The 23121-nt window shown below is 29.2% G+C and overlaps 1 long non-coding RNA gene across 2 annotated transcripts in view; it reads right to left on the reverse strand.

Moving 5' to 3' along the window:
• Window positions 1-6920: 6920 nt before the first annotated feature.
• LOC145270955 (uncharacterized) overlaps window positions 6921-23121 on the reverse strand; it is a 110781-nt gene continuing 94580 nt past the window's right edge. The window contains exons 1-2 of one of the 2 annotated variants that reach the window (XR_013865630.1): window positions 22192-22293; window positions 6921-8868 (exon numbers count right to left, since the gene is read on the reverse strand). This is a non-coding gene — a long non-coding RNA (uncharacterized LOC145270955). Of the gene's footprint in view, window positions 8869-22191; window positions 22294-23121 lie in introns of those variants that run through there. The other variant, XR_013865631.1, reaches the window with a different exon arrangement.

Raw genomic sequence — 23121 nt, forward strand, 5'->3', positions numbered from 1 at the left:
AGCAAAATGCAGGTCACATATATAACCCAGAGAAAAAAAGCAAAAGACAAGAGAAGTCTACACTCAGCTAACAATCAAAATATCACAAGTGTGGCTATATCCACCCACTTCCTGGTGCACACACTATCTTTAGCTGTTAGTGAATGACATGGTTCACATTTGTATAATTTTCCACATTTACATGGAATCTCTTTGTCATGAATTTTTCCATGAGTGGCTTTACATGCACAGCATGTTCTGGAGAGTCGAACCACTCTTGATTACTATCCTGACGTTTTATAGATTAGAGATTCTTTAAGTTTTTTCTGACAAGTCCTTCATGTATGGTGTACAAACTGTTATCCACATAACATGACAGCAACATTCAGGAACGATTTTTTATAGGTATTGTTATTAGTACATATTGCTTTTGTTCAGTGTTGTAGGAAACAGATTGTTACTTTCTTTACATAATATACATTGTGAGAATTGAAGTTTTGATACTGGCTACATATTTAAAGATATTATATATATCATTATTATTGTGTTATGAGAGCCTTTTAATGATGTTAACCCTATGTGGCATCACATGACTTTGAAAGTAAAAGTGACAAGAGTTTAATTCCTTTGTGTTGCATGTTGAAAGTGCGCACACGCATGACAGCTTGTAGAAAATGCACTGGACGAGCGGGTCAGGTTATCAGAATTGGTATTGTCACAGATTAAAGATAAATTTTTTGACATGTGCAGCACTGCAGCTGTCAAAGGTTGTAAGAATTGGTATTGTTAGTGGTGAAAGGTAAGCTTTTTGACATGTGCAGTAGTTAAAGGTAAGCGAAACTACAAAATGCAGGTCACATATATAACCGAGAGTAAAAGGCAAAAAACAAGAGGAGTCTACAGTCAGCTATCAATCAAAATATCAAAATGGTGGCTCCATCCACCCACCTCTTGGTGCCTTTATCATTAGCAGGGCGCACACATATGACGCAGTAAAGAAACAGAAAATAAAATGTGGGCTATTTTTATACAAAATGAAGTGTGAAATTTTTTTTCTGGTTGACAAAAAATCCACTGCACAATCGTTCCATTTGGTACCGTTTTTTGACAAGTTATTCTAACAAAGAATAAATAAGCCTGGATGAACTGATCACGCATGATAAAGAAAGGTCATATTAAATTGAGGAAACCGAAAAAAAACAATAAGGTAAGATTCGAGTCTTTTTACCCTCGTGTTTAAATTGTGAGGTGAAAGCATAGAATATTTAAGAGATACTTTCCCTATATTTAAAATGGCTTTCTAAATAATGTTTTTACTTCAGCACGGTTCGTATTCCATATGTTAGCTTTTTACTTATTAAATTGTTAGGTGAAAGTACAGAATAGTTTAAACATATGTTCCTCATATTAAGAATGGCTTTTTAAACAATAGCCTTATTATTTAAGCACGGTCCATATTACGCATGTCAGTTTTTTTCATTTATTAAATTCTTAGTGAATGTATAAAATAGTTAAAAACATATTCCTCCTATATTAAGAATGGCTTTCTTTATAATAGCATTATGATTTCGGAAGGGTCTGTATTCTGTATTAAATTTGATTTATAAACGGATACTTAACTATACCAAAATAGAGATAATACACGGAAGAAAATTGCCTGTCTTTTTCTCAGCAGTTAAGATATCTCACCCCTTATTTGTTTTTCAAGAAGGAGATAAGGCCCGGTACAAAACTACTTAGTTACTTGGCTCAGATCAAAGTGTTCTATCTGTTCGGATGCTTCGTTCACTTTTTTCAGTTGGTGGAGAAGTTCTTCATGACTGAGACAATGATTTTAAATTGTTGGAAAATAAAGGATAGTACAAAACATACACTACACTCCCCATATTAAGAATAGCTTTCAAAATTATAACATTATTACTTCACAACAGTTCGTATGACGTATGTGTGTTTCTTATTTAATACATTGTAAGATGACATTAAAGAATAGTTACAAAAAACCTTTCGCTCCCCATATTAAGAATGGCTTCCAAAATAATATTATTTAAGCACAGTCCGTATTCCGTGTATCATTTTCCATCCTCTCTACCACAAAAATATATTTGAAATCAAGTACATATGAAATCTTAAATATATATTTGAAATCAAGTAAATATGAAATCTGAAAAATATATTTAAAATCAAGTAAATCTGAAATCTTAAAAATATATCCGAAATCAAGTAAATATGAAACCTTAAAAATATATTTGAAATCAAGTAAATATGAAATCTTAAAATTTATTTGAAATCAAATAAATATGAGATCTTAAAAATATATTTTAAATCAAGTAAATCTGAAATATTGAAAATATATTGAAATCAAGTAAATATGAAATCTTAAAAATATATTTGAAATCAAGTAAATATGAGATCTTAAAAATATATTTGAAATGAAATAAATATAAAATCTTAAAAATATATTTGAAATGAAATAAATATAAAATCTTAAATATATATTTTAAATCAATTATATATGAAATCTTAAAAATATATTTTAAATCAATTATATATGAAATCTTAAAAATATATTGAAATCAAGTAAATATTAAATCTTAAAAATATATTTAAAATGAAGTAAATATAAAATCTTAAAAATATATTTGAAATCAAATAAATATAAAATCTTAAAAATATATTTGAAATAAAATAAATGTGAAATCTTAAAAATATACTTGAAATCAAACAAATATGAAATCTTAAAATTAATTTGAAATCAAATAAATATGCAATACTAAAAATATATTTGAAATTGAAGTTAATATGAAATCTTAAAAATATATTTGAAATCAAGTAAATATGAGATCTTAAAAATATATTTGAAATCAAGTAAATATGAAATCTTAAAAATATATTTGAAATCAAGTAAATATGAAATCTTAAAAATATATTTGAAATCAAGTAAATATGAAATCTTAAAAATATATTTGAAATCAAGTAAATATGAAATCTTAAAAATATATTTGAAATCAAGTAAATATGAGATCTTAAAAATATATTTTCAATCAAATAAATATGAGACCTAAAAAATATATTTGACATCAAATAAATATTAAATCTTAAAAATATATTTGAAATCCAATAAATATGAAATCTTAAAAATATACTTGAAATCAAATAAAAATGAGATCTTAAAAATATATTTTAACTCAAGTTAATATGAAATCTTAAAATATATTTAAAATCAAGTAAATATGGCATTATAAAAATATATTTGAAATCAAGTATAAATTTAACCTTAAAAATATACTTCAAATCAATTAAATCTGAAATATTTAAAATATATTTGAAACCAAGAAAATATGATATCTTAAAAATATATTTGAAATCAAGTAAATATAAAATCTTTACAATATATTTTAAATCAAGTAAATGTGAAGACTTAAACATATATTTGAAATCAACTAAATATTAAATCTCAGGAATATATATTCTTAAGATTATATACTTATTTGATTTCAAATATATTTTTAAGATTTCACATTTACTTGATTTCAAATATATTTTTAAGATTTCATTTTTTCTTATTCAAAATATATTTAAAAGATTTTATATTTATTTGATTTCAAATATATGTTTTTCTTTAAATCAAGTAAATATGACATCTTAAAAATATATTTGAAATCAAATAAATATGAAATCTTAAAAATATACTTGAAATGAAATAAATATGACATAAAATAACTATGAAATCTAAAAATATATTGCAAATCAAGTAAATATGAAATCTTAAAAATATATTTGAAATCAAGTAAATATGAAATCTTAAAAATGTATTTGAAATCAAATAAACATGAAATCTAAAAATGTATTTGAAGTCAATTAAATATTGTTTTGAAATAATATAAATCTTTAGTCTGAAATATATATTTGAAATCAAGTAAATATCAAACCTTGAAAATTTATTTGAAATCAAGTAAATATTAAACCTAAAAATGTATCTTAAATAAGGTAAATATGAAATCTTAAAAATATATTTGACATCAAGTCAATATGATATCTAAAATATATATTTGAAATCAAGTACATATGAAATCTTACAAATTAATTTGAAATCAAGTAAATCGTAAATCTTAAAAATATAATGTAAATCAAGTGAATAGGAAATCTTAAAAATATATTAAACATCAAGTAAATATGAAATCTTCAACATATATTTGAAATCAAGTAAATATTAAATCTTAAAAATATATTTTATCTCAAGTAAATATGAAATCTTAAAATATATTTGAAATCAAGTAAATATAAAATCTTAAAAATATATTTGAGGTCAAGTAAATGTTAAATCTTAAAAATATATTTGAAATCAACTAAATATTAAAACTTAAAAAATATATTTGAAATCAAGTAAATATGAAATCTTAAAAATATATTTGACATCAAGTAAATATAAAATCTTAAAAATATATTTGAAGTCAAGTAAATTTGAAATCTTGAAAATATATTTGAAATCAAGTAAATATGAGACCTTAAAAATATATTTGACATCAAGTAAATATTAAATCTTAAAAATATATTTGAAATCAAATAAATATGAGATCTTACAAACATATTTAAAATCAAGTAAATATAGCATTATAAAAGTATATTTGAAATCAAGTATTAATTTAAGCTAAAAAATATATTTCAAATCCATTAAATCTGAAATATTAAAAATATCTTTGAAATCAAGAAAATATGATATCTTAAAAATATATTTTATATCAAGTAAATATGAAATCTTAAAAATATATTTGAAATCAAATAAATATGAGATCTTAGAAATATATTTAAAATCAAGTAAATATGGCATTATAAAAATATATATGAAATCAAGTAAATATGGCATTATAAAAATATATTTGAAATCAAGTATAAATTTAACCTGAAAAATATATTTCAAATCAATTAAATCTCTTTGAAATCAAGAAAATATATCTTAAAAATATTTTTTAAATCAAGTAAATATTAAATCTCAGGAATATATATTAGTAAGATTATATACTTATTTGATTTCAAATATATTTTTAAGATTTAATTTTTTCTTATTCAAAATATATTTTAAAGATTTTATATTTACTTGATTTCAAATATATGTTTTTTCTTTAAATTAAGTAAATATGGAATCTTAAAAATATATTTGAAATCAAGTAAATATGAAATCTTAAAAATGTATTTGAAATCAAGTAAATATGAAATCTTAAAAATATACTTGAAAACAAGTAAATATGAAATCTTAAAAATATACTTGAAATCAAATAAATATGAAATCTTACAAGTATTTTTAAAATCAAGTAAATATGAAATCTTACAAATATATTTAAAATCAAGTACATATGAAGTCTTACAAATATATTGTAAATCAAATAACTATGAAATATATTTGAAATCCAGTAAATATGAAATCTTAAAAATATATAATTCTAATCAAGTAAAAATGAAATGTTAAACATATTTTTGAAATCAAGTAAATATGAAATCTTAAAAATATATTTAAACAAGAAAATATGAAATCTTAAAAATATATTTGAAATCAAATAAATATGAAATCTTAAAAATATATTTGAATCCAAGTAAATATGAAATCTTACAAATACATTTGAACTCAAGAAAATATTATACCTTAAATATTTATTAGAAATCAAATAAATAGTAAATCTTTCACATATATTTAAAATCAAGTATAAATTTTACCTTAAAATTATATTTCAAATCCATTAAATCTGAAATATTAAAAATATCTTTGAAATCAAGAAAATATGAAATATTAAAAATATATTTGAAATCAAGTAAATATGAAATATTAAAAATATATTTGAAATCAAGTAAATATGAAATCTTAAAAATATATTTGAAATCAAATAAATATGAAATCTTAAAAATATATTTGAAATCAAGTAAATATGAAATCTTAAAAATATATTTGAAATCAAGTAAATATGAAATCTTTAAAATATATTTGAAATCAAGTAAATATGAAATCTTAAAAATATATTTGAAATCAAGTAAATATGAAATCTTAAAAATATATTTGAAATCAAGTAAATATGAAATCTTAAAAAGATATTTTGAATTAAATAAATTACATCTTAAAAATATATTTTAAATCAAGTAAATATGGAATCTTAAAGATTTATTTGAAATCAAATAAATCTTGAATCTGAAAAATATATTTGAAATCAAGTAAATATTAAATCTTAAAAATATATTTGAAATCAAGTAAATATCAAATCTTAAAAATATATTTGAAATCAAGTAAATATGGAATCTTAAAGATTTATTTGAAATCAAATAAATCTTGAATCTGAAAAATATATTTGAAATCAAGTAAATATGAAATCTTAAAAATATATTTGACATCAAGTAAATATTAAATCTTAAAAATATATTTGAAATCAAGTAAATATCAAATCTTAAAAATATATTTGAAATCAAGGAAATATGATATCTGAAATATATACTTGAAATCAAGTACATATGAATTCTTACAAATATATTTGAAATCAAGTAAATAGAAAATCTTAAAAATATATTTGACATCAAGTAAATATGAAATCTTCAAAATATATTTGAAATCAAGTAAATATTAAATCTTAAAAATATATTTAATCTCAAGTAAATATGAAATCTAAAAATATATTTGAAATCAAATAGTAAATCCTAAAAACAAATAAATATGAAATCTTAAAAAATATATTTGAAATCAAGTAAATATGAAATCTTAAAAATATATTGAAAATCAAGAAAAAATATCTTAAAAATATATTACAAATCAAATATGAAATCTTAAAAATATATTTGAAATCAAGCAGATTTGAAATCAAGTAAATATGAAATCTTAAAAATATATTTGAAATAAAATTAATATGAAATCTTTAAAAGGAGATAGAAGTTTGTCTTTGTATTTACAAATTCAAAATCGTGAGTAAAATTTACGTATTATTTTATTTTATTAATACAAAAAATGAGTTCTCATCAGCTAGAATTAAGTCAAAATATCTAGCGTTCTAGTGCAATATGGTATTCTGTATTTAGTGTGCACATGCACGTTAACCAAAATAATGTCGGATAGTGGTTAATGTACATTGTATAAGTTTAAATTTGCCGATGTCTGTACGTGCTATTCATGTATGTAAACAAAGATATAACTCACTATATATATATATCCTTAGTGCATGAATATTATTTCTGGAGAATTTCAGTGCTGTGTGACAAGTAGTTTTTAGGGTTTACATGTTAGATATTACACACACACACATGTACTGTTTTATTTATATAGATAAGTATGTCAGGTTTCACAGCAGAATTTCTAAGATAGGTGGCTGTAGGGATTACATGATAGTAATGTATAGTATAGAAGTCATTTCCAACTGATCTTTCAGGGTAATGTGCCCAGGACTTGCTGCTACACTGGACATTTAATTTTTCCCTTTATGTGTTTCCATATGAGTCAACAAACTGGTCATCCATGCAAAAGAAGAACCACATACTTCACAAAAATGTGGTTTCTCAACCGCGTGTGTTTTCATATGATTCAACAAATTTGACTTCTGTGCAAAAGAAGAATCACATACTTCACAAGAATGTGGTTTCTCTCCTGTATGTGTTTTCATATGCCGCAATAAATGTGACTTCCGTGAAAAAGAAGAAGCACATACTCCACAAGAATGTGGTTTCTCTCCTGTATGTGTTTTCATATGATCAAACAACGTTGACTTATGTGCAAAAGAAGAACCACATTCTTCACAAAAATGTGGTTTCTCTCCCGTATGTGTTTTCATATGACGCAACAAGTCTGACTTCCATGCAAAAGAAGAACCACATACTTCACAAGAATGTGGTTTCTCTCCTGTATGTGTTTTCATATGACTGAACAACGCTGACTTCTGTGCAAAAGAAGAACCACATACTTTACAAGAATGTGGTTTCTCTCCCGTATGTGTTCTCATATGATTCAACATATGTGACTTCTGTGCAAAAGAAGAACCACATACTTTACAAGAATGTGGTTTCTCTCCCGTATGTCTTGTCATATGGCTCAACAAATGTGACCTCTGTGCAAAAGAAGAACCACACACTTCACAAGAATGTGGTTTCTCTCCCGTATGTCTTTTCATGTGAGTCAATAAATGTGACCTCTGTGCAAAAGAAGAACAACATACTTTACAAGAATGTGGTTTCTCTCCCGTATGTGTTGTCATATGATTGAACAAATGTGACTTCTGTGTAAAAGAAGAACCACATACTTTACAAGAATGTGGTTTATCTCCCGTATGTGTTTTTATATGACTCAACAAATTTGACTTCCATGCAAAAGAAGAACCACATACTTTACAAGAATGTGGTTTTTCTCCCGTATGGGTTTTCATATGACTCCACAAATTTGAATTATGTGCAAAAGAAGAACCACATACTTCACAAGAATATGGTTTGTCTCCCATATGTGTTTTCATATGTAGCATCAAATTTGACTTCTCTACAAAAGAAAAACTATATACTTCACAAGAATATGGTCTTTTATTTGTATGTGTGGTTATATGATTCAACACATTTTACTTCCTCGCGACAGAAGAACCACACACTTCACAAGAATGTGGTTTGTCTTCCATATGTTTCTTTATATGAATCTATAATGCAAACTTCTGCGCAAAAGAAGAACAACATATTTCAAAATAATTTGGTTTATCGCTTATGCTTGATTGCATCTGATTCCACAAAAAGTATCTGGAGTTGAGTGTATGATAATAAGCACCCTAATAATTCTAACTTGAATAAATTTCTTTGAAGGAATTCAAAATTATTTTCCCAGTTTTTCGATCACCAATGAAGAAAAGTCCTTATCTCCTAGTGGGTTTCTTTTCAGTGTTGAAAATTCTGAAAATATACAATAAATTTGAAAAAATAAAATACATGTGGTAAAATTGGATTTTTATTAAAAATATCCACAACATTGATTATTGATTAAATTCAAAATAAAATGAGTGTATAAAATGAGCGATAGCAGCTAAGGTAAATCGCAGTAAAACTGTTATTTGCAACTTTCTAAAGAACACTGAGAATTATGGAAAAGCAAAATACTTTGGTAGGCCCCCAAAATCTCTCCTGCATTGAGTAGGAGAATCAGACGGGTTGTTATGAATGACAGAGGACTTTCTTCTAGTCAAATTACAGTGGTTACAGATGTTGATTGCAGTCCAATCCATCAGACGCCACCTACAGCAGAAAGGCATGGTAAAAAAAAAATGTAAACAAATTCCTCCATTGCTTCCACGTCAGAAAGTTGAATACCAAACCTGGGACGTTAAGAAGTGGAAGAAGTCCTGTTTTCTAATGAGAAAAATTCAATTTAGATGGTTCTGATGGGTTCAGCGATATTAGCATGACAAAATCATGCCCCTTAAAATTTTCTCCACACATCATAGTGGTGGAGGGTCCGTAATGGTATAGAGTGCCTTTTCTTACAGATGGGGCGATGGAGCTCCAGGTGGTGCAGGGCCGTCAGATAGCAGCTGGTTATATTAGCATGCTACAAAAAGCATCTTTGATGAAAGAGGGTCATCGTTTGTGTGGGGATGGTTATTCCAACAGGTTAATGCTGCAATCCACACTGCAAGACGGACCTTGAGCTTTATATAATAAAATGGAGTCCATCCCTTGGGACATCCTTCATGCTCACCGGACATGAATCCAATTGAAAATGTTTGGGGATGGATGACAAAAAAGGTTTATCGAAATAGCAAACAATATTCAACAAAAATGAACTTCGTAAAGCCATCTTGATACACAAAAAAAATCATTCTCTTCAAGGAACATCTTTGCATTGCCCACTGTGTGAATGGAGCATTGTCCTGCACGAAGAGGGTATTATCATCCAATAGCTGGTTAAAGTAGTGTAGAAAATGCTCAGTCAACATATTAATATACTTTGTATGACCTTCACCTTCACCGAGGTGCACAACTTATACGATCTTCACCGAGGTGCGCGACTTGACACACAAAAAAAAACAGCCTCTTAATCACCTGCTAACACACGCATCACAGTAACGTCCAATGACAACAACCTTCTCACTCGACCTGCCTTTTATACCACTATCTCAATCCCTTCTCTTGCGCATGCGCCTGTAGATTCCTGACAATCTCGAGACCTCCGCTTATAAAAACCCAAGTTTTGTTGTTGTGCATGCCTATACAAGGCACAAACACGTGGGCATTTGTTTCGTTGGTAAGTACTACACTTTGGTTAATTAATTCGACCTTGCAAGCAAAATATAGGCCCTTGACCATTGACACTAATAATTCCCACATCAAAACTGAACCTTGCATCATTGAAACTGTACACCTAGTATTAACTAGCACAAGGGGATAAGTCAGACAATTCATGTTAAACAATGAAAGATTAACATGGGTAGACTTGAAGGATAGGGAGACGAGGATGGTTGCGATGAGACATGAGCCACAAGATTTATAAGAAGGCCCTAGCAAAAATTAAATAGAATTAAATGGAAGATCTGGCTCGACATAAGGGAGGAGTATGAGAAAATGCCATGGAGGTTTGTCACATGAGACAGTGGATTCTAGTTGAGACTATGGGTCCAGCCAGTCCCCAAAATACGGAGACAGACATAAAAGAGGAAACCAATTAGAAAGTAAGGGGCTAGTATATAGAACAAGAGAAGTAAGGAGGCAGGTAGATAATTAGATATCAGTTATTCTGGCCAAGTGTCATACTATACCACAACTAAAGAAAAATGGGTTAGGATGTACTTTGATTTAGAAGCAATAAGACTATTTGGGATTGACTTCACTATTGAAAAAAAGGCAGTTGTGTCAGTAACAATATAAATAAGAGAGAAATCTCTTTTTAGGAAAATAGTGCTGTTGGGAAATAAAAGAGACAGTGGAAAAAAGGAGGTGGATTATTGAAACCTTGTGGTATTTCAGGGTGACCAGAGTAGTGGATGAGGAAAAATGTCAGAAGGCCCTAGCAAAAGTTAAATGGAAGATCTGGCTCGACATAAGGAAGGAGTACGAAGAAAATCCCATGAAGGTTTTTCACATGAGACAGTGGATTCTAGTTGAGGCTATGGGTCCAGCCAGTCGCCAAAGATATGGAGACATAAAAGAGGAGTAAGGGACTAGTACATGAAGTAAAGATAAGTAAATAGGCAGGTAGATAATTAGATATTAGTTATTGTGGCGAGCTGGGCCATATACAGAGATTCTGCAGGAAGCATATCCAAGAAAACAAGGGCGTATCAAACTCCTTTTCGATAAGAATTATAGAGCTCTGGTGGATAGAGGAGCAGAGTAATAAAAAATTTTAAGGACTTAAAGGACAGGGATTTAACTATTTGATGAAAACTTTAGTTTAGGAACAGCTAATGGGTCCCAATGAATTGTAGAAGGGTTCGTTCGATTAAGATTAGGGATAGGAAGTCAGTCTATCTAGAAGACTTCTTTGTTACAGAGAATCTCCACACCCTTGTTATACTAAACCACAACTTAAGAAAATTTACATTAAAACACCAGCATCTACATACATATTGACAAGGGTCTGCAAAATAACTTACTGTAGTGTGACTGGTAATGTTGAATGATGAACAAAAGAAAAAACATTTGAAGGGAATAAAAATACCTCAAGAATTCAAGTTGGAAGTTGATGTCTTGCTGAAGATGAATAGAGATTTTTCTTGGGCTGAATCGATACGCTGGAGAAGCGTATTAATACTGGAAATATGAGCTCATACTGAGACTCCAGTATTGAAAACCATTAAAGCAATAAAAGTAGAAAGAAAAAAGTTGTAAGGCCTTTTTTTTCCAAAAGTTATAACTTCTATTTTAATATTTGGTTTTATTTTCATTAAAAGTTTGGAATACCTATAATTCCGTATTCCTTTGGTGTGTAGTGATATTCATATTAAAAACCCTATTTTTCTATTTATTTAAAAAGAAAATACAATTTTCTTATATATGAGTTATCGAATTGCATTCATTAGCAAAAGATCTAACTAATTTGCATATTCTTTTAAACATTCATTTTTAATTAATTCCCTATTAGTTTTTTCAGTTTTCTTATAGGGTGATCACCTTTAGTTAACTATTACGGGTAATTATATTCATGCAGATATTCTACATGATTTATACTTGCGAAATATTTGCGTAAAAAGCTTACGTTTCCATATATATTTATGTATACGTATATATTTTTGTTTCATCTATCTGTCTATCTATCTATATATCTATAAAAATGAACGTGTCTGTCTGTCTGTCTGTCTGTCTGTGTACATTTCCCTACGCAATAACTCTGTCAATTTTTAGTCTATAGACTCGAAATTTGAAATACCGGGTACTGAGATTTGTGAAAATCGATGTGACGGGTGTCAGCCAGAAATTTGGCTGTTAAGGGGTCAAATTTCAACGATTTGACCTTTAAGAACTCTACCAAACTCCTCCGACAATTTTGGGTCTAGACACTTGAAATTTCAGATATAGGTTCATTGAACCTGGATCTAATTTAATAAAGTGATTTGAGCCCGAAACTATACATTTTAAGGGGTCTTAATAGGGGTCAAATTAAAAAAAAATTTACTCTTTTTTTTTTTTTGCTCAGCATACACCTCCAAACACCCGGGCAACGCCGGGCTGAAATGCTAGTATACATATAAATATATAAATTTATTTATATAAATGTATAATTATATATATAGTTATTTATTTATATAAATATATATTTATATATATTTATATATGTGTGTGTGTGTATTGTATATATTACATAAATTGAATAAAATAAAATAATCTATATATATATATTTACCCATTTACATATATTTTCTATTCATTTACTTAAGTATTTTTATATTTTAATTTTTTTTCTTAGTTCAGTTAATTTCTTAGTTCAGTTAATTTCTTAGTTCAGTTAATTTCTTAGTTCAGTTAATTTCTTAGTTCAGTTATTTGTCATTGATGAAAATATTTCTCAAAATTAGATCTAAAGTAAGGGTACTGGCAGGTTAAATTAAGTAAGGACGATAAAACGAAAACTGTGTTCACCTGCCACCAGGGTTTATTTTAATTTAACGTGATGCTGCTCAGACTTGCAAATGCATTCAGGGTCTTTCAGTAATTAATGTTCATAGTTATACAGGGATAGCAAGATTATGCATTACCATATTTGGATGATATTTTAAGATTCTCAGATACGAACATATAAATAGGGTCCTAGCCAGTTTATGCAATTTATTTAATTTTCTCAGATACGATGGAAAGTCACTTAGATCACATAGATAGGGTAGAAGCCAGTTTACATAAGCACAACCTCAGGTTAAAAGCCATAATGTGTGAGATTTCTAGGAGAGAAGTACAGTATCTGTGGTTCAAAGTAAGTGAACAGGGTATAGAGCCAAATCTTACAATAGACGAGATAGTGTATTACTTGTTGAAACCCAATTAGAGATTTCATCAATATCAAAATTTTCCGAGACAATGAAGCCATTATTTTGTTTGAAGAGAAATTATACAAGGTTCCAATGGATCAACAGTCTGACTTTGATGTTTTTCTAAAAACAACGTTTGCAGATATGGTTATGCTGTTATATATTATGTTATATATTGTTATACTGTTATATATTATATTTTATATATGGGTATACTCTTATATATGGTTTAACTTATGCTTATCTTGATCCTGAAAAGGACAACCGACTGTACACAGATGCATCCAATCATGCATTTGAGGAATGTCTGTAGCAAATTGTCTATGATCAGAGGAAGGGTAAAGCAGTTAAAAAAACAATTTACTTGTTATCACATAAAGTTAGTGATATGCAGACGAGATGGTCGACTATAGAAAAAGAAGCATACACGATACACTACGGCCTTAATAAGTTGATTCAGTATTTGCATAGTGCAAAGTTCCTTATCCATACTGATCACAGACTGCTAGAATATTTATTAAACTTGCCTATACAGAATAGGAAAATACAGATGTGGTCCTTTTGAGTATGGCTGTATATAACAGATGGTAGGAATTACTTGGTAGATACGATAAACTCGTATTGTTTAGAGCCAAAACAGTTTGTATCATACAAGAAGAAATCGCCTGAACGTCCTATGTTTTCGAGTGTAGATTTAAGAAGCAGATAAGGAAATTTTTAGATTGAAAGATGCGGATGAAGAACAGTAAACCGTCTAAAATGGAACAAAAACAATTCATAGTGATAGACGAGATAGTGTATTACTTGTTGAAACCCAACGATGAACTATTGATAAGGTTATACGTACCGTTACATCATAGAAAAAAACTGCTAGTGCAGTATGATAACAATATTGGTCAGAAGGGCATAAAAAAGACGTTTCATGCCAATAAACTAAAGTATTTCTGCCCGTATTAATTTTATATTATGTAGCTGTAGTTTGATGTAAAGTCATACATGTTTAATAGAATTGAGGTATGGAGATTGTGCAGGCCAATTCAAACATGAAAGATCATGCCCTTCAAGTAACCTCTTGACACTGTCAGTTGCGTAAAGGGGAGAATTATCCTACATAAAGATGAGATTATCATCTAAATTTTACTTGCGATCCTTTCACGTTTTTCAACTAAACATTTCTTTTTTTCTATACAGGGTGTCCCAATAAAATGTATACGCTCTTTAAATTATCTCAATTTGCTATGAGATGTTTATGAATAAAGAATGGCGAAGAGGAAGTATCGAGTACTGTCCACGCTCACCGGATTTGACCCCCACCCTGGATTTTTCTCTTTTTGGAGGCAGAGTTGAGTGGGCGGAGGCATGTTAAACACAGGGTTCACACCACAAAACGAGCTACAATTAATGAGTTGAAAGCAACCATTGAAAGAAGATGTGCTAACATACGAATTGAACTGATTAGGAACGTTTTCGATTCAACCAATGAGCGCTGTCAGCTGTTCATGGACAACAATGGCCAATAATTTGAACATTTTCGATAATTAGCTGGTTTCTATATTTGTTCATATTAATTTGACCTTGCAAGCGAACTAGAGGTACTAACAACACGCCACATTAATACTCACCCACGTTGCAGTATTGAAACTTTGCACCTAGGATTAAATTCTTCATACTCCCTTTGACTGACCCACTGCCTGCCATGAGTGCCTTGCCTATTGAACTCGCGGTTATTGCTAAAAATCACTTTTGACTAATATGAAGTCATGATCTTCAAAGTATCTGATGGAGTCCAGATGGAACTTTCTGTTCTTTACAGTAATCATTGATTTGCGTCTTGCAACAGAGCCTCACAACTTAAATGCCTTCAATCTGTTCTTAACTGTAGAAAGAGAACACTTTTTAACAAGATTACACTGTTGTTGGATTTGGGAAACCGTTTCAAATCTGTTTCTGGCGCTGCAAATCTAGATAGCATTGTCTTCCCTGTAAGAAGTAACTCTATGACGACTAGATTTAGGGGCGTCATGAACACTGCCAGTTTTCGTGCTTTTGCAGTCACTCATATGGTTATCTAATCACATTTCAATCTGTGGCCGATTTCTCTATTAGATATACCAGAAAGGTGGAGATTAGTGAACTCCTGAGTCATTAAGAGGAAATCGAGGAATATGGACTTGATGTTACGTTGTCTAATCTAAAACAACAACAATTACGATTAGAGATGCTTTGTTGCCTTAAATTTGGTATTTCAAGATAGTTTAAAGCTTATTTTTTCCTTAAGACACCTTACTTTTCACTGTTCTTCTTAATGTATAATTATGTACTTCATCCTATAAGTGTTTATAGTTTCCCTTTTCCATCTATATATATTCCACTATAACTGATTTTTCAATCTCTCCACATATTACAGCTTTTCAATGTTTCTCTAACCTTACTGTTAGTGAATGAGAGTGATGTTCATCTATATGTATAGAGGTTGGCCAAAGGTTTTTGCGATCTCTTAAAATGAGGCTGAAATGGTGGTTCATCTGTTGTTGGATGAAATTTCCCCCAAATTTGGGGCACCACTCCAACTGTTTACAGACAATGTGTCCAAAAATATTAACAAAGTGATGAAGAAGGTATTATAGGACCTCAACATTCATGATGTGAGCACATTATTTTATCACCACAAAGTAACAGCAAAGTAGAACGTTTTAGTTAAAAGTGGGGAACAATGAACAGTCATGGGATATATACATAAACTAAATGTTGGTGGCTGTCAGATTCAATGTGAGTTAAATGAAATTCTCACCATGCTCTCTAATAGATACATGATCTTGCCATTACATAATATATTAATAGATAGATAGATCTTGCCATTACATAATATATTAATAGATATATGATCCTGTCATTACATAATATATTAATGCCTTGTAAAATATACTAGGATGATAAGCAACATGAGATCGCTCTACAAGAGATACATCAATCTTTTATATTCTACCCTTTGCGACCAACGTCGCCAACCCCCAATGTTTCCTCCTGTATCAGAAAACACGCTATGTGATATACATATATCTGTACATGATGTTGCCAAGCTAATCAAAAACCTTGATTCCAGTAAAACAACCAGCCCTGACAGTATTCCATTTATAGTACTCAAAAAACTTCAACCAGAACGAGCATCCATATTTACAAAACTGTTTAAACGTTGTCTTAAGGAAAATAGCTTCCCATCGCTCTGGAAAATCTCATCAGTATGCCCTGTATTTAAGAATTCAGGTGATCGCTCTCAGTACAGGCCAATAAGTCTCCTGTGTGTCATGAGTAAGTTGCTGGAATCTGTGTTAAATACAGAAATAATCAACCATCTAAAGAAAATAACCTTCTTAGTGACACTCAATATGGTTTCCGTTCTGCTAGATCATCAGCAGATGTGCTTACAGTTATATCGCATAGGATTAGCAAATCTCTCGACAGAGGCAACCTTTCTAGGGCAATTGGTCTTGACATATCTAAGGCCTTTGTTAGGGTATGGCATAAAGGTTTACTTCACAAGATCTCTAGCTATGGTATAGCTGGAAATGTCTTCTCAATTATTAAATCATTTCTTTCTGATAGGTTCATAAGAGTAGTAGTTGAGGGGCAAAAATCAGAAGCTCACAGTATTAATGCTGGGGTCCCTCAGGGGTCCATTCTGGGCCCAACTCCTTTCCTGATCTACATTAATGATCTTCCAAATAACATCCTTATATCATTTGTAGACATTTATGCTGATGACACTACCATTTATGGTACCACATCTAAGACAGTAAACGACCAAGGTCTCTCTGATTCTCTCTCCTCTGATCTTGAGCACGTGGTACAATGGGGAAAGGAGTGGCTGGTTACTTTTAATGCATCTAAAACCAAGCTTCTCTCTTTACATCTTCAATATTCTGATCCACATCTGGCATTAATTGAAATGAATGGCTCTCGTCTTCAGGAGGCCTCAAGTTTTGACAAGCTTCTGGGCTTGACCTTTACTCCTGATCTTAAATGGAACACTTACATCAAATCTGTTGCCAAAGCCACTGGAAAAATTGTGGGATCTTTCTATCGATTCAGTAGATATCTCACTGCTGATGCAATTCTCTATCTATATAAGAGCCAGGTACGTCCAATGATGGAATACTGTTGCCACATCTGGGCAGGAGCTGCTAGAAAGGACTTGTCCTGCCTTAATAGAGTTCAAAATAGACTTTGTAGCCTCGTAGGAGATGTCGTTTTCTCTTCCCTGCAACCTCTATCTCACAGAAGAGATGTTGCGAGTTTGTCTCTGCTTTATCGTTATTTTCATGGAAAGTGTTCGACTGAGCTTAAGTCTATGATCCCCCCTTGCCAAACTTTCACAAGAAACAATCATCTAGCTGAAAACACTGTCAATAGTTCCCCCCACTCTTTATCTGTGCCTAAACCTAAACGTAGATTCCATGAACAAAGCTTCTTTCTTAGAACTGCACGCCTGTGGAATTGTCTTCCGTTTTCCTGCTTTACGGCTGACTATAATATGGTTGTCTTCAAGTCTAACGTAAACAAGTTCTTGATGAGCCGTTCCATATAAGTTAACAAATTTACCGAATTGATTACTATATTGTCCAATTTCTACTGTACACTCTTTACCCTTATCCTCGAGTGGCCTCTTGGCCTTGATAATGTGGTGATGCCTGTGTAAAAAAATCTACCTATGAAAGCCTCATTTATAATAACTTCATTTTTATCTATCAAAGTTAGTGTCCCCAAAAATACAAAATAATTTAATTTTAAATCATCTTCACTTTTCAAAACAGAAGTTAAGTATGGATATTGCAAGGAAAAAATACATGTAAAAAATACATGTAAAAATACATGTAAAAAATACATATAAAAATACATATAAAAATAGATATAAAAATACATGTAAAAAAACGTGTAAAAAATACATGAAAAAAACGTGTAAAAATACATCTAAAAAATGCCTGTAAAAAATACATGTAAAAAATACATGTAAAAAATACATATAAAAATACATATAAAAAATACATGTAAAAAAACGTGTAAAAAATACATGTAAAAAAATACATGAAAAAAAAACGTGTAAAAATACATGTAAAAAATACATGTAAAAATGCCTGTAAAAAACGTGCTAAAAAAAACGTTGTGATTTGTTCGTATCATTTGGACTATTGTTCTCATCTTAAGTGTTATTTTTACAATGTTTGCACAATAAATGACACTCAAGATGAGAAAGGTAGTCTTAATAATTTAAAAAATACAAAGAATCATTTCTCATCTAAAAAATTCAGAACCGTAATATTTTAATTTTTTAAGAATCATGATTATTTTTTAATTTAGTCAAAGTAATTTGTAAGGTTTATTGAATGTATTTTTGAGAAAAGTTAAAAATACAGCATAAGTTTCTTTAGTTATCAGCATTCTTTAAACAAACGAACAGAACATTTCACGATTACAACTTTTATAATTTTTTTGGGGGGGGGGGGGACTGAAAGCGAATATATGCTTTAACAGTGGTGCAAAGAAATAGTTTCCATGATATGAAAAAAAATGTACTTTTTAAAAAAAGTGGGGTATCACTTTTCATTATTAATTTAACGTAAAATGAGCACTCACTTTATGACAACCTAGTGAGTTGAGCTAAAAGTTTTTTCTAATTTCATCTTTCAATGAAGCCCGAGGACATTTAAAAACAGAAGAGAAAAAATTGTATACAGATACCTGTCATTCCTTATGTTATCAGTGGTGACCATTTCTGTATGTGTAAGCATATGCATATTTTTACTGCAAAGTAGTTTTCTGATCATTAAATAGTATAATTCCTTATGTTATTAGTGGTAGCCAATTCTTTACATTGTATAATATTTGGAAAACGACTTGTTTTTGACAAAGTTTAATGGGATATTTGTTTTCAGCATACAAAAAACCTATAGAAATTGTCATGTGATTGTTAAGGTCGAAAGTAAGTTACAATTTACCAAAACAGCTGTAAGGCAGCCCCCCCCCAATTACTACCGTGTGGCCTAAAAGTGGGTGCTCATTTGTTGCTAGTGCACTTATTGACCCGCGCTATTTTTAAAATAGTATATTCAAATTTAATTAAAGTTTTATGATACCTTTTTTATTAAATTGTAAGGTTAAAGTACAGAATCGGTACAAAACACCCTCCTCTCCCCATGTTAAGAATAATTAAAAAAATAATATTATTTCAGCATGGATCAATAAGTGCACTAGTACCGCTCATTAAATTTATGTAAAATAGTGATCCCCACTTTTGGAAAAAGTAATTTCCTCATATCATGAAATCTAATTCTTTGCGCCACTTTTGAAGTATATATTCGTTTTCACCATACCCGAAAACTATACACGTTTTGGGTTTGTATTACTGTACACTGCTTCGAAAAAGTTGTCAAAAACAAATATATAACAAATAAATGTTATCAAAGGCAAGATAAGTTACTTTTCTACCAAACTGGATATATTTTTCGTGTTTTTATTCAATGTAACATGTTTATTCAGCTCGAAAACCATACAGGGTTTACCGATGTATTGGAATATTCAAGATGGCGTCTTATTCTCTCTTTAACATGGTAAGTGTGGGAAAATATGTTATAAATAAAAAACCGGATAAAATACTGTTAAAAATTCGCTCAATATATGTTACCGTGACATAGGTTGACATATAATCGGCAGGTTTTTAATAGTATTTTGTATAGTTTTTTATTTATAACACCTTTTCCATACTTACGGTGTTAAAGAGGGTGTGAGACGCCATCTTGAATTTTCCAATACATCGGTAAACACTGTATGTTTTTCGAGCTGAATAAATATGTTACATTGAATAAAAACACAAAAAATATATCCAGTTTGGCAGAAAAGTAACTTATCTTGCCTTTGATATAGGCACCGCCAAAAATGCCCGCAAAATCAAGTTGTTGTTGTTTTTTAAAACGAAATTACATTTATTAAAATCCATTATTTCTGAGTAACTTTTTTTTCCAGAAAGATAAAACCCTGAATTTTATCATATAGAAAACAGAATTATGTAAAACTTTTTCTACTATTTTTAATTAAATTTTAAATGTTAAATTTTCCCCAAAAGTTAACAATTGACATTTTTTTGTCTTGCACAAAAAACGTACTTAAATATTAAGAAAAAAAAAAGGTTTTTGAAATAATCAATTTATTTATTTAATGTCTAACTAAGATTTAGGATGATTTTCTAAGAGAATATGCAAAAATATAATATAAGTACCTGAATTTCAAATAATTCCACTTATTCATATAGGTAACCAGATATTTCGCGTCCATGTAGAGTCGAGATCGACTCTGTTTACGTTTGCGTTTTATAAAGAAGAAATCTATGGAAGACCAAACAGGCCAAAAAAACTTATTTTTCAGTGACGAAAATTTCAATGTATTATTAAGCTGAGGCTGGCCAGTACCAGATGGGTGACCATTTGTATGAGTTTGGTTTTTAATGTGTATGTGTGTGGGGCCCAGACTCCCCAAAATGGGGGGGGGGCAATTTAAAGCAGAATAAAAAAAAAATTATTTCAGCGCGTTTGGTCCACCGTAGTCGAAAGGCGGCAAACGTTTTCAAACGGGATCGAAAAAAATGATGCTATTTTTAACACAAAGGGCACAACATTTATCGAATTTTTTTTTTTGTATCGATTATTCAAAACATGCCCTGTTTAATAATGGCCATGCATTATTCGGCTCGCTAAAAAAAAAATAGTTAATTTATTTATCAAAAATTTTTAAATGGCTTTTTTCGTATAAATATTAAAAAATTTATTTTTTTGTTTTGCTTAACTTAAATTAATTATTTTACTTAACATATTCACCGAATATCACACTTCAAAACTCAAAAGCGGGATAATTAAACACAATCGAAGTTCTGATATTCAGGCGTCAAAATAAGGTATGCAAACAATTTTTTTTTTCTAATCTATAATTCTGTCCCTTACAACAACACAATATGTTTTGTTCAGTTTCAGATGATTATTTTAAGCATATTTGTTCCCACTTCAAAACAAGGGGGGGTTTGTAAGCAAAAAAGATATATATATAAATATTGTTTATGAAAAATAAGTACACTGTTATAAAGTTCATTCTTCTCCTAATAATCGCTGAAAATTTCGTATTGATCGGATAATTACCTGATTTTTGGTAGATTTTTAAAAAAGACGGTCCGTCAAAAAGTACTGACCTGCCCCCCCCCCCAGTTTTGGCGGTGCCTAATATATAACATTTATTTGTTATATATTTGTTGTTTTGACAACTTTTTCTAATCTATGTGTAAATCCAAAGTTTTTATTGTAAAGATTTTTTTCTTTACATCAGATTCTAGACATTGATCGTTGTTTTTTATGTTTAAGTATTTAAAATAAAATAATAGAATAATGATAATCCACTGAGAAAATTTAAAAAAAAAGATGAAATCAAAAATCATTAAACAATGAAAAACATTTAAGATTTATAGCTTTTTTTTCATTTAGTAAACAAAAAACATTAGTTAAGAATATTTTCTTTCGTAAACGATAGAGAAGTTGTTTTGCTTTTTTACATTTAAGTCAATATTGAGAAAAAAAAAAAAACAATCAACAGCGAAAATTTTTCAACGATAATCAACATTTTCATTAGGATTATTCGTTTAGTAAATGTAGTTATCTCCCTTACACTTTTAACGTATTCTGCAAATATGAAAAAATCGATACTAAATTCATGTAGTAATACTTACGTTTTTGTTTTATAATCTGCTTTCGATTAACTTTATCTGCTTTTATAAAGGAAACAATTTTTCAAACGTGATTGACTTTACAAGCTCAAGTTAACATTCAAGATGACGAACGGAAGAACAAGTTCGCAGAAAACAAAATTGCAGAGGAAAAATAAAATAAATAAATTATTTCGAAATAAAGTCGATCTATTTGGTGAATATCACGGATAAAATTAGTTTTATTTTATTTAACATTTTAATATTCACATGACAGACAACAGTTTAAAAATTTCATCTTTATTAAGTCTCTAATTCGTTGCATGTGCAATTTAATGGCGGAAACTGATAGTTTTTTTTAAGCCGCCTTTTCGTATATTTATTTATTTATTTATTAGATTCCTGTTTTTTTAATTTATTTATTGTGTTTGAAACATTTAAGCTTAAAGTTAATCAGCTGCTTGTGCAATTTACTAAACAAATTAAAAATAAAGATATTGAAAAAAGAACCATAGTTAATATCTATACAGAAAAATAATACTCGTGAAATATTTTTACGGCGTCGTTAGAAACGAAAACTTAACTTGAAAGATTAATATTAGTTTTTTTTTTTTTTTTTACTATTTCAGAGATAAAGTAAATCTTAAAATATTGATTTAAAAAATATATAACTTGTTTGACTATTTCTGAGATAATTAGTAAAGTAAAGTCTTAAAATATTGATTTTAAAAAAATAAACCTTGGTTGTGTAAAAAAAAAATTGGGTTTGTATTACTGTACAGTACGAAAAAGTTGTCAAAACAACAAATATATAACAAATAAATATTATCAAAGGCAAGATAAGTTATTTTTCTACCAAACTGGATACATTTTTTGTGTTTTTATTCAATGTAACATGTTTATTCAGCTCGAAAAACATGCAGTGTTTACCGATGTATTGGAAAATTCAAAATG

The sequence above is a fragment of the Euprymna scolopes genome, chromosome 46, assembly GCF_053919585.1.
Source record: "Euprymna scolopes isolate OS-2025 chromosome 46, ASM5391958v1, whole genome shotgun sequence".
Lineage (NCBI taxonomy): Eukaryota > Metazoa > Mollusca > Cephalopoda > Sepiida > Sepiolidae > Euprymna > Euprymna scolopes.